The sequence below is a fragment of the Ricinus communis genome, chromosome 10, assembly GCF_019578655.1.
Source record: "Ricinus communis isolate WT05 ecotype wild-type chromosome 10, ASM1957865v1, whole genome shotgun sequence".
NCBI lineage: Eukaryota > Viridiplantae > Streptophyta > Magnoliopsida > Malpighiales > Euphorbiaceae > Ricinus > Ricinus communis.
In genome coordinates, this window is record NC_063265.1 from 24,827,635 (window position 1) to 24,842,887 (window position 15,253).

Below are 15,253 nucleotides of genomic sequence, written 5' to 3' on the forward strand. Positions count from 1 at the left end.
CCATGAACTACACCACTACTTTGTGACTAGGCTGCGAAATACTTCTACAAGAGTGGCCTCGATTGATCTAACTAGTTATCCAAGGCGCGAGCCATGGCCTCACAATGCTTCTAGGACGACATCAGAAGGTCCCAAATGCTGATGTTGGTCTAGGTTTTCTTCAGTCACCTTAGCACCATGTTCTCCCTTTCTCTCGACTAACTCTTTCCGCCATCGCCATCTTTCTATTTCCCATGGCCTTCATTCGGCCCTGAATAGTATATGCTATTATGCAAGAGGATTGGCGAGATATGGCTGAGAAATTTATCGATCAGTTTGGATATAACACTTAGTTAGATAAGACCCTAAAGGACTTGGAAACCACTAGACAACAACCAAATAAGACGATGTCTGAATTCATTCTTCGGTGGAGGGCTAAGGCTGCAAAAATGGTCACGAGGCCTACTAAGAAAAATCAAGTCAAGATGATCATAAAAGGTTTGAACCCATTTGATGGGTGCTAAATCGTGTTAGCTACAATCTAAGGCAGTGTACCTATCGATGCAGTCTAGCACTAATGGCGAGTATCAAGGTCGTATTCCTCGGGAAAGTGAAAGCCCAGAGTTACTCCTTTGTTCTTTGTTATATTAACCTAAAATGAGTGATGAATACTTTCTAAACAAACTAATAGCTACAATCTAAGTTCTAAGGGAGATGCAAGAGTAATTGATAACTAAAATAACTAAGGCCAGAGAGCAAACCCAAAGGGAACCTAAACTAGTTGGCAATCAAACAAAATATAAAGGATTGTTGAATCTAATTATACTACAGGTGTGATTTATTCTAACCGATTTGGTTTTCTCTCTTTGATAACCGAATTCCTAAATCTAATAACCTAAAGTTGGAATCTCTTCCTAACGATTGATTCTTAAATTAGCATTAAGCTTCAATCCTCCTCTATTAAGCTTTGTTAATTCTTAATCCGGCTAGTTAATTATCCTTATCTCTAAGCGATTATTAACCAGTTCTTGCTATTCAAAATTCCAATTGCCAAATGGACTTCTCAATCACACAAAGCAATCTAAACACACAATTAACAACGTCTCATGAATAATGATTATCTTTAATCAAAGCGAGAGAATACTAAACCTAACGAAACACAATCCAACAATATAATATCAAGCCAACATAGTAAAGAAATCCCAATGGATTTAATCAATCTAGCTAATCATGTTCATTATCAAAATACACAAGAATATAATTACAACGAAGAGCAAGGGTAGAGAAGCCTTAATTCGATATTACTGAGATGAAATTACCCCAATTCCTCTTGCTCGAATTGAATCGATTCTTGTTCCTCTTGCTTGATTTGAAAATCAATCAACGAACCTCGCCCAATCTTCGATAGCTACCACATCAGCCTTGGAAATATTGACCTTAACCCATTCCTTTCCAAAACTGCCCCTAGTGTACCACTGGTACTGCCCCTTCTTCTACTCATATTTTGCACTCTCCAACTGAGTGGCACTATCATAGAAGTCCTCAAAGGTTCTCAACGGGTATCTTGCCAACTTCATGGACAAAGAATGGTGATGTGCGTAAAATACACACATCTAAATGGGGCTTTTAAGATTGATTTTATGGACATTTGGATGTGAATTGATCCCAACACTCACCTTATGCGTCTGTTTGTGTGCAAAAGAAGTCAAAGAATGATAAAGGGAAGAATTGGAGCATAATTGGAGCTGAAGCTGCCGAAACAAGCTAAGTACGAGTAAGAGGAAGCTGAACATGGCCGTGTTGGTTTCAACACTGGCCGTGTTCCCAACACGTTCACCAACACGGCCGTGTTAGTGCTTTAAACATCAAAGAAACAGAAGTTTTAGGGAGCACGGCCACAGAGAGTAACACGGGCATCAACACCAGCCCGTGTTGGGGGTGACAGGGAGAATTAGTTAAAAGAAAGAAGAGAGGAAAAAAGAAAAGAGAGCGGGGGAGAACGTCCCAAACCCTAATTTTTCTCTCCCTAAGGGTTTTTTGAGCTGGAACCAAGGGAAAAGGAGACCTGGATCAAGGTTTCAATCGGATTCCCTAAAAGAGTAACTCATATGGTGAATAGCCCGAATGACTTCTATCGGTACTACAACAAGCCAGTAGACACTACAAACTTGTGTATCTAACTAAGAAACAAGATCTAAAATCTCATCGATAATGGCCGAATAGTGACCTTAAGGAAAATATCCTAGCACAAGATGGAATCCCTTGCCCAGTTATAATGCAGCTCCTCCCCTACACCAAATCATGATGGTTGACTCAGGCATAGCAAAAGAATAGGTAATGGCCTCCTTTATCGAACCCGAAGTATACTCAAAGAATAGGGACCTAGAAATAGGAAGTAACTTAGTGAGCGCGGCAAGAGAAAATGAGGAAGGAATATGTGAGCGTGGCTTTTTAGGGTCTGCCCCAAGTGTGATGTGACCTCGTTATTATGTCTAGGTACTGTTCTTCGTATTAGGCCCATTTTGAAATAAGTCATTCGATTGAGGATCCTAAGGGGTTACGAAGGGCCTTAAGACCGATTAAAGAAGGAGTCACCACTCGATGAAATCAGGACAAGTTTTATGAGTGAGGATGACGGTTTTATACCCCTTGTGGAGAGCCTAAGTTACCCCCTCCCTAAAATCAGAGATTCTAGGTTCGAAAATTTAGATATCAATAGGGAAGGTTTACGGAAGTACCCCTATCCACCTAGGTAGTGAAGCTTAGCCTCCATTAGAGCAAACGAGCCTTTTCTTATCCTAATAACATTATCTTAATGTATTTTATCCTATATTCAGTTTATACAATCTTTTTTTATCTTTCTTAGCATGTGAGTTAGAAATCAAGGAACTAGCCTAAGTGGAGGCACTTGGGTACGTTGACTATTTCCAAGAGGGAAGCACATTGGTGCTTTTGCTAGTCCTAGCCGAGAGGCACTTGGTGTCTTTGGTTTTATCTTAGCAAGCCATGGTGTTCACAAATTTTACAGTTTTTATAGGTCCTATTGTAGGCGTTTGATTCATTTTAGCTTTAACATTTGCGGTGAACGCATGTTCTCACGGGAGCTTACTTTGGTAAGCTTTAATTCATTTTATTATCTTTACATTTAGGGTGATCAAGACAATTACTAAGTCTAATTTTATCTATTATTTACATGTGAGGTGATATTTCAAATGTAAATTAAACATACATAAAAAAATAAAAGGAGAATAGAAACTGAAAAAAGATTAAGGAAATCGGGGATTAATGGGGGGCCTACACATGCAAATGGCCTTAGAGGCCTTAATACAAATTAGCACAAATCAAATAATTATTCTTCCTATAAGGCGGATCAATCCTTAGAGGTTATCCTCTCAAAATGATCAATTATGCATTTCTGGATTAGTAATTAAATGAAACAAACAATAAAAGGTATATAATGAATTAAATTATGCAAAAGGAAAATAGAATTAATAAAATAGCGAAATTAAAATAGGATAGAATTAAAATAAGGAAAGAAATTAAATAACATTAAAAATAAATAAAATACTTTCTATTTTCATCACTAAGGCTGACCTAGCGTAAGTATGGGGTCCATTCGCGCAAAGGTAGTCTTCTTCGGACACAGAAGGCTTACAATGCTATTTGGGGCACTAACCTTACATTTTAGAAGAAACAAACTGAGCTTAGCATAGTATAAGGTCCACTCGCGCAAGGACAGTCACTAAATCAAGAGCAATCCGAAATAATAGTGTTATTTTCACCTAAAAGGTGTTGTATGAATTCATGTGGCACATGGACCCAACGCAAGCAGAGGGTGACCTCATGCGAGCTGAGGGTGACCTCATGTGAGCTGAGGGTCTTAGGGCCTGGAATGCACCAAATGCAGCGTTTTAAGATGGACAATGTCGTACTTAAGCCTGAGGCTCCCTAACCTCGCGCATGCAGAAGGTGATCTCGCACGAGCTTAGTGGCTTAGGTCCTTGTGGCCTAAAGAAACAACCGTGTTTTGATAAAAGAATGCAAACTATATAACATAAAATTGCACAGTATGTGAAGGATAAAAGCTTACCTTGCACGGGTATATGCTCCACTCACGAGGTCAACTAGCCTAGAAAAATATTTAAAATAGAATTTTGAGAAGAAACAGAAAATATATATGGATTAACCAAAACATTAAGTTGAACACAAAAATAAAAAAAATAGACAAAGGATGAAACATAAAATCAAAATAAAAGAAAAGATAATCATAATAAATATGAGAAGAAATATGTGAAAAAAATGGAAATAACACAATAAACGTAAAGAAAGACGTGAGGAAAGCAAAAATAAGAGTAAGTTTGAGCCCTCATGCGACTACCCTTGTAACTTGATTAAAGAAACAAATCATTGTTTTGGAGAAAAAGAAAAAGAAAAATATTGTGGCCCTTTTCTTTTAAAAAACCCTAGAAAGAAAAATCCCCAAAAGCTCTCTTTTGTTTTCTTCTTAATAAATGACTTTTTTAATTACTCTCAATAGCTAATCAATCCACCAACCCCCCACTTATAGCACAAAGTCAAATATTTGTAGTGGGGAATTGATAAGTGCCAAAAACTAATTTGAGGGAAAACCCTCGCTCAAAACTCCCCTTAATGGATGATCGAAATGTCACCTAGAGTTAATCTCTGCCTAAACTAAATGCATATGAGGTTAGAGCGGATCCTCGCTCTATCCTAGTGCGAGGTTAGTTCGGACTCGCACAGGCTCATCGTGAACGAGCGTGAGGTTAAGGCTAGAGGCCCATGCTCTTAGGTTCACGCTCTCCTCGCACAGGGGATAAGTGGAATCATGCGAGCTTACTTTGAGTGCATACGAGCTCATCTTGGAGTCACACGAGGATGGAGATCAACGCGGAGTCTAGGTCGAATCATGCAAGTTCAAGGTGAGCTTACGCAGGGTCACCCTAGTCTCGCGCTAGTTTAGTTTTAGGAGTAGGAGACTTATGAAGATTTTCTCTCTTTTTCTCCATCTTATTTACAAACAATCTTTTTAGGGTTTTAAGGGCCACAATCCCTTTTTTTTATCATAGTCATTTTAAACCTTCTCATCATCGGGCTTTATATAACTCTAGGTCCAAATTTCCATGATAACAAAATAGTCGTAGCTATCTAAGACGTTTGGGATAGTTTTGATGTACTTATGTTGTAGTGTGAGGCAAATTTCTAAAAGAATATGGGGAGTGAAAACATCTCATTGCAGGTCCTTCTAAGGATAAACCAAAGAGTCATACGATCTATGCCCTCATCAAATAGGTGGTTCTCATAATCACTGCGTATTATTTTAACTAAGCCTGTGGGTCACCAAAACCATCAAACTTAGCCATTAGGGGCAGTTTGAAATTTGGTGGCAAATTACCTAAGGCCTTAGGATCATCAAGGTTATCCACCCCTTCTAATCCTTTCAGTTTCATCACTTTCTATAACTACTCAACTTTCCTTTCCATTTCCTTCATCCGAGTCTCTTCCTACGTATTCTTAGTCTCGGTCAGCTTAACATAGAGGCAGTCTTCAAGATTTATGAATTTATAGCTTATCCCATTTCCTTCATTCGAGTCGCTTCTTCGGTATCCTCTTTGACTTTTTCTTTCCCTTTTGCTTAAGCCCTATCTCAATCATCAGGTGTTTGACATGCTCAACATGAAATATGTGGTGCAATGAGTGTCATCACACAACACCCGACTAATTCTACTAGTTGACCATGGTCATAAGAGAAGCCATTTAGTCCTTGAGAGATGCGAGTTTTGATACCTGATCCTTGAGAGCAGCCATTTCTTCCCTAATCTAGTTGTCATTGTTTGAGCTGTAAGTCCATGTTAGCGTCACCTTGAGATTTCTTTGTAGCCTAGCTCTTGACCTGGCCCAAACAATTGTGGCTGGTGAAGAAAAAGGTTAGCATGATGCGTGTATGTTACATTATCCATGACATGCATGATTTAAAAGTAAAAGCACATAACGTAAACGCATATTTGCATAGGAAAATCATAGCCTTCCAACCTTTTATTATTCCTACACATGCGTTCCTGGCGAAGTCTTTTCTTTTTTAGGAGTTTTGATCTTGGTTTAACCACTAATATGGACAATTAGAACTTAATACTCTAATATCCTAGCCTTAAAATATGGGTATAAATTGACAAAACTCATGGAATATTTGAAAAACTCCTCATAGTTATGAACTTATTCTTAAATTTTGAGGGCTCAAACAAGGGTGGAATAAACTAATGGAGCTTTAGCATTGGCCTTATGTCCTTACTTGGAATTTCTATCAATTTGCTATATAAGGAACCGATTTTTAGGTTTTGAGCGTAGTCTCACTTTTGGAGGGATTTTGGGGTACGGTTAAGAGGTTCACCAAGCAACTGTTTTTTGGTCTTTCCTAGGGGAAGGTTCTAATTCACTTTCTTTAGCTAGTAAATAAAGGTTAGTTTCCCTTAATGAGAAGAACCCTTTTTATACTAAGCGGACTTATTACTTTTTTAGATAGCTAGCTCGAGTGTCTTTGCTACTTGTCACAATAAGCCTTTGCCCCCTAATACGTGCAAAAGGGTGGCGGTCATTACCGGTAACGTCGTCTCTGATTCTAGTGGAATTTGGATATCTCGTATATTGATGCCACATAAGTTGAACAAGGTAGAATGCGAGAAATGTAATGCAATGCTAAGCTACCAAAAATAAAAATAACGATTTTATAAATTCTTCAAAATCAACTTCTTTATCCTTAGCAGAGTCGCCACTTTGAACGAGGGCTCCCGTCGATGCTCAGAGCATTATCATGACCACAACACTAGTAGACGAAGTGTCCTTGGGATTTTAGGAGAAATATTTGGTCTTCTCGTTCTGCCCTTTTCTGCTTTAGGGAATATATAATGCTATCACATAGGTAGATCCTGGAGAAGACCATGGAGTCGCCATCCGAGTAAATAACCACAAGAAAATAATAGGGACTTAGGCGGCGGGTCGATTCCTTGTAGAGAGCTTAACAGCCTTTACCCATTTCACAGAGATTTGGGTTCGAAAGTTAGGTACTAATTGGGAAAGTATTAAGCACTCCAATATGCTTGGAAATTGGTCCTACCTCCATTTAAATGTGTAAATTCTATTAGCTTTATAGGTGTTAACTTGAGCCAATCCTATTTTACCCTTATTTTATTACACACAACCAATTTTATCATTTTAGCATGTGAGGTGAGATTAAAAAGTTGTAAATCAAGATCATACTTATGAGATTCATTTTATATATAAGCATGTGAGGCGATCAAGGGAAAATATTCATTCACCCTTAGTTACTATCATGTTCTTATTCCTTATGCATGCAGGGTGATTCAAAAATACTGTAAAGAAAGGGATTCTACAAAATCGAGGCACTCGGCCGATTATAGTACAGTGTGAATAATAATTTGAAATCCAAAAAATGAAATAATCACCTAATACTAGTGCAAATTGGCATAAATAAGTCTCTAGGTACCTCCCTTGTGACTGAAGAAAACTATATTAGTATTATAAGGAAATTACTTAAATCGGCAACACATAGAGCCACACGTACTTACCCCAAAAGCCATATGGCTTTAGGCTCAATACACAAGTTTTTGCATGTCTTAAATACATACGTCTTTAGGGTATGTATGCACGTACTCTCGGTAAAGTCATGCGCCTTTATCCTAGTATGCACATTTATACTCTTCAAGTAGTGAGTCATTAAGGTTCAACTTTTAGATAGTGAATCATATAAGTTACAAAAAACTTGAACAGGCCTAGAAAAACATATTCAACATAGAAGAATCAACAAGTAGAGTTATACAATCTCTAATGAGGTCATAAAACATGTTTATAAACTTGGACATGAGCTCAACATTGTGAATAAGATGACCAAGTACGTTCGTCCTTGGCAAAGGCATACATGCTTAGTGAATGAACAATTAAGCAGGTTCGTCCATAGAAAGGATGTGTGTCCTTAGCCTTAATATGTGGGAAATCATCGCGTCTTTATCATTAATATGTGTGTACTTAAGGAAAAGAAAAGCATGTAACCAAAATTTCTTTGAAAGCTTACTATCATAGTGTGAGCGACCAGGATCCATTGCTGGTTTGGTGTCTACTCTTCGTACTAGGCCCATTTTATAATGAGCCATTTGATTGAAGGCCGTAAGAAATTATGAATTAGCCTTAAGACCAATTGAAGAATAAGTCGCCACCCGATGAGATCGGGAAAATTTTGAGAGTGAGGATGACTATTTTGTACCCCTCACGAAGAGCCTAAGTTTCCCCTTCCTTAAAATCAGAGATTCTAGATTCAGAAAGTTAGGCGCGGATAGGTATGAAAGCACCCCTATCTACCTAGGCGGTGAAGCCTAGCCGCCACTAGAGCAAATGAACCTTTTCCTATCCTAATAAAAAAATTTATCCTTTTTTACCTTATATTCATTTTACACATCAACTTTTCTTTTATCTTCCTTAGCATGTGAGGTGAGAAATCAGGAGAGTAACCTAATAAGGAAGTACTTTGGTACCTCGACTAGTCCTAATCGAGAGGCACTTTGATGCTTTAGTTTTTATCTTAGCATGTCATAGGTGTTCAAATTACTTGTCCTTTTTATTTATCCTAATCTAACTGTCAGATTCATTTTAGCCCTTAGCATTTGGGGTAACTACATGTGAGACGCGAGAGCTTACTTTGGTAAGCATTCAATTTTATTATCTTTGCTTGTAAGTAGACCTGTTCATGGGCCGGGCCTAACCTGGCCTGACTTGATTTTGGACAAGCCCGAGCTCGCCCAGGCCCAAGAATTTTTTAATATCTCTGAGCCCAAGCCCGAGCTCGAAATTTTTTGAAAAGCCCGGCCCGGCCCGGCCTGGCCAATTATTAAACCTGTAAATAGAGGTCGGGCATGGGCGGGCTCGGGTCGGGCCTGGCCCAGCCCGACCGACAATTCAACACAAATATTCAAATTTAAACCCAATTTCAACACAAATATTTAAAATTTAAACCCAATTTATTATTAATAACAATAGGTAGCTAAGTGGTATATAACACTTAATTATAAGTTGAAGGTCAAAGGTTCGAGTGCTAGGTAATGACATTTCTTTTTTTCTAACTAAACTAATCATCGGGCCGGGCCGGGCTTGGGTTTTTATATAAATCCCAAGCCCGGCCCGAGGAGTACGGGCTTTTTGTGGGTTCGGACCGGGCTGGGCTTGTACACAAAAATTGTTGTCCAAGCCAGGCCCGAAGAGTGCGGGCCTGGGCGGGTACCCAGGCCCATGAACAGGTCTACCTGTAAGGTGATCAAAACAAGTGCTAAGTCCAATTTTTATCATTTATTTACATGTGAAGTGATGTCCTAAGCCATAATTAAACATATATAGGAGGGAGGATAATAGAACTGGAATGGGATTAAGGAAAACAGGGATTAACCGGGGGGAACTACGCATGAAAATGGCCCTAGTTGCCTTAATACAAATTAATAAATGATAATGAAATAAAAAAAAAATTGATCCTATCCGGGGGGGGGGGGATCTCTGAGAACTATCTACTCTACACCTCGGGGTAGTCACTTAATAGGAAATAAGTAATAGTAAATCCAAACATAATGAATTAAATAACAATAATGCAATCATAATAAATTGAGCATAAAAAGCTGAGATGGGGCAGAAATATAATTAAAAAATAAGCAAGAGAATATAAAAGAAATAAATAAAATTTTCATCATCACAGAGGCTCACCTCGAGTGAGTACAGGGTCAACCCACGTGAAGGTAGTTCTCTCAGGAATACAAGGGCTCGCAGTGTCGTTTGGATGCTAACCATTGGCTATTAGAAGAGAGAGACTAATCGAGTTCACACGGGCACAAGGTAAGCGCGCACGAGTTTAGCTCCAAATGTGAGCTACATATGCTACACAACATCGTTTTACTTGAAACATCATCATATGGGTTCATGGGGCACCTAGACCCGTGCACGGAGAGGGTGACCTCGCGCGAGCTTACACTTTTAGGGCCTGAAATGCTCCAAACTCAACACTTCAAGCAAAATGACGTCGACTAGGGACCTCAGGCTCCCTGACCTTGCATGCACTGAGGCTAACCTTGCGCGAGCTTAATGGCTCAGGTCCTAGTGGCCTTAACTGACACTTTTTTAGTACAAAATGCGGGACGTAATATTCAAAACGACAAAGATTGGCAGGGAACAGGCTAACCTTGCACGAGTTCAACCAACCTAGGAGATATTCAAAACATTCAACATATTTAGAAAAGATGTAGAAAACTAGTTTTGCAGTAAATAAAACAAAAAAAATAGTGGGAAATAGATAGAAATTAAATCATGACAAGTGTGATAAGAAATGGGAAAAATGCAAGAAAATAGAATTAAGGGTAAAGTTGGGCCCTCAAGCACCTACCTTGGTGACTCGAAATCAAGGAGTGAATCGAAGATCTTTGCAAATAGAAAAATGGAAAAGAAACAATTTCTCCTTTAAAACAAGACTAGATTGATTACCCTATAAAAGCTCTCTTTTGTCTATTTGTTAAAAGTCCTCTCTTTTTCTCTTTTTTTTATCTCTCTGCAATGATTAATTCCCCACTACTACCAAAATTACAAACCTTTGACTTAGTGGGGAAATATATTTTTTATAAGGGTCAAACACGTGTCTCTGACCTATTGGAGGGAAAAATATCCCGCCCAAAATCTTACACAATGAACGATTAACATGTCACCTCTCCCTTGTTCTCTGTCTAGACTGAGCTCGGGCGAGGTTAGAGAGAGTCCTAGTTCGACCTCAGTCTTGACATGCGCGAGCTTAAAGTGAACAAACGCGAGCACAAATGCAGGGTCCGTTCCCCAAGTCAACGCCTCTCCTCACATGAATGCTCGATGCGAGCTCAACCTAAAAGTGTGCAAGCTCACCTAGGACACGCACGGTGTCTAAGTCCACTACTCGAGCTCAGCTCAGTTGGGATCAGCATGGAAGAGCCTTGGACTCACGCGAGTCAAGTCGAGAGAATAATATTTTAGTATTTTCTTCCTCTCGCCTGGCCTTCCAGCAATCTTTATAGGTCTTTTGGGATCACAATTCCTTTCTGTCTTTCGATTCGTAGCTAACTAAAATTTCTCATCATTGGGCTTTATATAACTCTAGCTTCCAAATTTCTATGATAACACATGGATTTCATGCTTAGCTTCCCTAATACATGTTTCTAACGAATGTATAAAAAATAAATGTCACAACAAATATAGGTTCTAAATTAGGACATGCAGTCATGACTAACGAATACTAGTAGGTTACATAGGTTGCATCCAGTATTTATAATGTGTGATAAACAAAAGAGCTTTAAAGTCGGCCATCAAATTTTACTTAGTGAAATATCTATTGGCTTGGAGTTGGATGTTTGTGGTTCTAAGGGTTTTGGGACCGGGACGATCTCAACACTGTGTCTATTCCCCTTCCTTTTGATCTTCCTCATATCTCCCTTTTTTGAGTCGGTGTTTTCCACCTTCATAGTTTTATCACCCTTGTTAGTATCTGTATTATGAAGTCTCTGCCTCTATTTTCCCTTTAATCTTCCTTATTTTTCATTTTCTCTTTCTCTTCTCTTTGTTTTCTTTACTTTCTTTTCTTTTTCTTTATGTCTTTTTTATTTTCTGCTTTTCTTCTTTCTTATACTTTGAATATTTTCCTTTTATATTTTCATTACAGAAGATCAACCCCCCTCACTCGTCTTTTCTCTATTATCAAGACTCCTTTTTTCCTTCTATCAGCTATCCACTGCCTAAAACGTCTACTCTCATTAATTAAACTTGATAGTTTCTCATTAATTAGACAAGTTATCTATGTCTTGACGTGTGACAGTTAGTCACCGCCTCAAATCATCATTATTTCGCTTCGTACATATGCATAGGCACTATTCATTTTTCCAGCTGTGGATGTATTTAACATGTACGGATGTGCTTGAGCCTGAGTACGCATGAGTTGAAACTATTCATTTGCCTTAGAACGTGTGGACTTACTAAAGTGTGCACGTATGTCGGGTTAAGCACACACATCCTTAGAGTGTGGGGGGCTTAGGGTCTTGGCCCAATGCTTACTAAGCATGTGTGGACTTAGGGTAAGTTCCCACGTGCTTAGCCTAAGTACATATGGCTTGAGCTTCCTTGAGTGTATATGGCTATAGGCTAATTCCATGTGTACGCACGCACACCCTTAGGGTTGCCAAAACCTGTTTCTTCCCTGTTCAGACTTGACCACCATTTAAAACGGTATCTTCGAGGTCCTACATATCCTTGGACCATTCTAACATTCTCAGTATCTTAACTTTCAAGCCAAAATAATGTCTTTAGCGATCATTACAGGGCCAAAATTAGGGAGCAAGAACTTAGTTGAGTGTCTTCTATGCTTAACAACCCTATTGCAGCTCTAAAGAGATTTTTTTGAATGTTAATGGATTTTCCCATTAGGTTTGTATTTGACTGTACTTTTAGGATGACTTCTCAATTTGTCTTTCATTTGTTATGGTTTGAGTCTATTTCGGGCTCAGCTGGCTCGATATAAGGGTGAATTATGGTTTAGTTTAGAATAAGCATGCCCGTAAGGGATTATGCAAAGCAATTTTATCTTTTGATCTTTTATTTTTTCTTATTCTCTCTCTCGCATCAAGAGTTAGGCAGGCTATGAACATGACCTCCTTGAATGAGTCATTTATACATGAACTAAATGGAAGACACTGCATGGAATTGCAATATGCATGTAAGATAATTATCAAAATGCTAATTAATATCAAGTAAATTATTTGTACAAATAAATAAGAACTGATTATCCATTGCATAAAACTAAAAAGATTATTCATCCAAGTCATAAAGTGAAATAAAAGCAATAAAGCCCTGATTCAGGATTAGCGATCTTTCCTTATTAATAAGCTTTTGAATCTAATTTCTTTCATGGCTTATTGCTAGTCTAATTTCATTATGGCATTATGACGCTCTCGATGATGATTCACATGCAAGATATTCGAGTCACCCTTCCCTTATAAAAGGTGATTCAATAGCATAGTAGACTACTGGTCTTAGACTCAAGACTCAACATAAAAGGACTGGAAACTTAGAGAATTTGTTATTTGACTGGCCACATTGAAGGTCATATGCAGGGCATTCACCTCTTTTGGGCCAAAGCTATTCGCATTGTTCCTTTTATACGAATTCCCTTAAATGTTCAAAGTTCATAATACGTTTAGGGGCAAGTCTATCATAGAGGTGAGGCAGCAAACCCTTAATGGCAAACACACTTCGTCTCTCTTTATTGGCCTAGTGATCATCTTCGAAACATTAGTGTGAAACCTCAGAATGTAGTTAGAAGTGGTCTTATTGGAGAGATGTCTTGTAGATTCTAAGTCCCGGGTACTCACATCCACCTCGATGTTATACCCGTACTGACCCACGAATCTCTTGGACATATCTTTCCAATCTTCTACCACTTTCTCATCTAGCTGCTAATACTAGCACATGATAGCTCCAATCAGAGAAAAGGCTAAAGTATTAGAATAGTTATTGTTTGGTCAGATTGGAGCAGGTAGACATGCCGACTTTATATGTGTTTAGGAAAGCATGTCAAAAATTTAGGGAGATTCACTTTTCCTTTTACGGTGTTCAACGTGGCTTCATCAATGTCCTCAATGGCATTCCATCCTTTCATCTTGAGCAATTTCTCCATTTGTTTCAAATTTTCCTCGAGCCAAGGATTTCTCATAGCATGTGTAAGAGATGAGCTGGTAGGTTTCAGCGAAGAAGCTGGAAGAACTTGAACTTCATTATCATCATCAATGAATTCAAAGGATTATTACCATTTTCTTTGTCCTTTTCCACAAAATAAAATGTGAAATCCAAAGTGATGGGCGGTTGTTGATTAGTAGTGGCATTAATGGTGTTGGCTGGAACTTGAACTTCATCATCATCATTAATAAATTCAAAGGATTATTACCATTTTCTTTGTCCTTTTCCACAAAATAAAATGTGAAATCCAAAGTGATGGGCAGTTGTTGATTAGTAGTGGCATTAATGGTGTTGGCTGGAATGACACCACTGGTGGTTGCATTCCCTTCGGCAGAATTAGTTTCAGAAGGTCTAGTTATTTAATTGTGTCCATCAGTCTTTTATCTGCTCTTTCATTGTAGCCATATCAGCTTGTAGTGTTTGTAGATTGGTAGCATATGCATTGTTTTTGCGATTTCTCTTTGGTCGCGTACTAGTCTTCCTTATATTCTTTCCTAAGCAATAGTGACTGCAACCACAAAAAGTTAGAAAATCATGGATGAGGTGTAAATGCAAATGCATTATGCATGATATGCAAAAGGAAAGAAACATCAAACAAGAAAGAAGTTGGTTAAAAATCAAGAAAAAGGCTAGCATAATTATAAAGATCACGAAAATGAGAAAATATTTACAGGAAAACTCCCTCACTTTGAAGTTCATGGCATGGTCTTTTCTTTCTTAAGAGTTTTGGTTTTGGCACGATTATCAACCGAGGATAGCTATACTCGCTCTTTATACTCCTAATAAAGGCCATGACTTTTACACCGACATTATAAACTCTTCCCTTGGATTTCCATTAAGGAATTTGATATAGAGGGATCAAATCTCGAATGATTATCAAAGGAAAGAAATTATAAGTCAAGTGGGTCCATGTCGAAATATTATAAAGAACTAGAAATATAATGAGAATGACGAATAATTAAAATCACATCTTTCTTCTTTTATGATTTATTCTTCAAGTTTACCCATCGAAGGTATTGATCTTGGATCACACCAAAAACTAGAGATTCATTCTTGAGTGAGTAAGAATGATGTAAAAATAATTATAAGTTTTTCTTAAGATATATCATCTAAGCAAGCATATTAAAGTGTGCCAAATCCTATGACAAAGTACTAAGGCCATTACATGAGTTTTGGCTTGGCAAAAGCTAAGTTTCCTTTAGCAAGGAGTAGCCTTTTTATACTAAGAGGAATTTATCCCATTTTTCAATAGCTAGGAAATGTGTCGTTGCAACTTGACATGATAAGTTTGTAATTCCCTAATACGTATGCAAGGATGGTGATCATCATCGATACAAATCGTTTCTTATTCTAGTGGCATATGGATATCCGTTGTACCGAAGCCACTGAGGTAAAAAGGGATGTCTTAAATCTAATGCAAATGCAATGCAAGGTCAAGACAATAATGTTAGGCAAGGCAAAAATT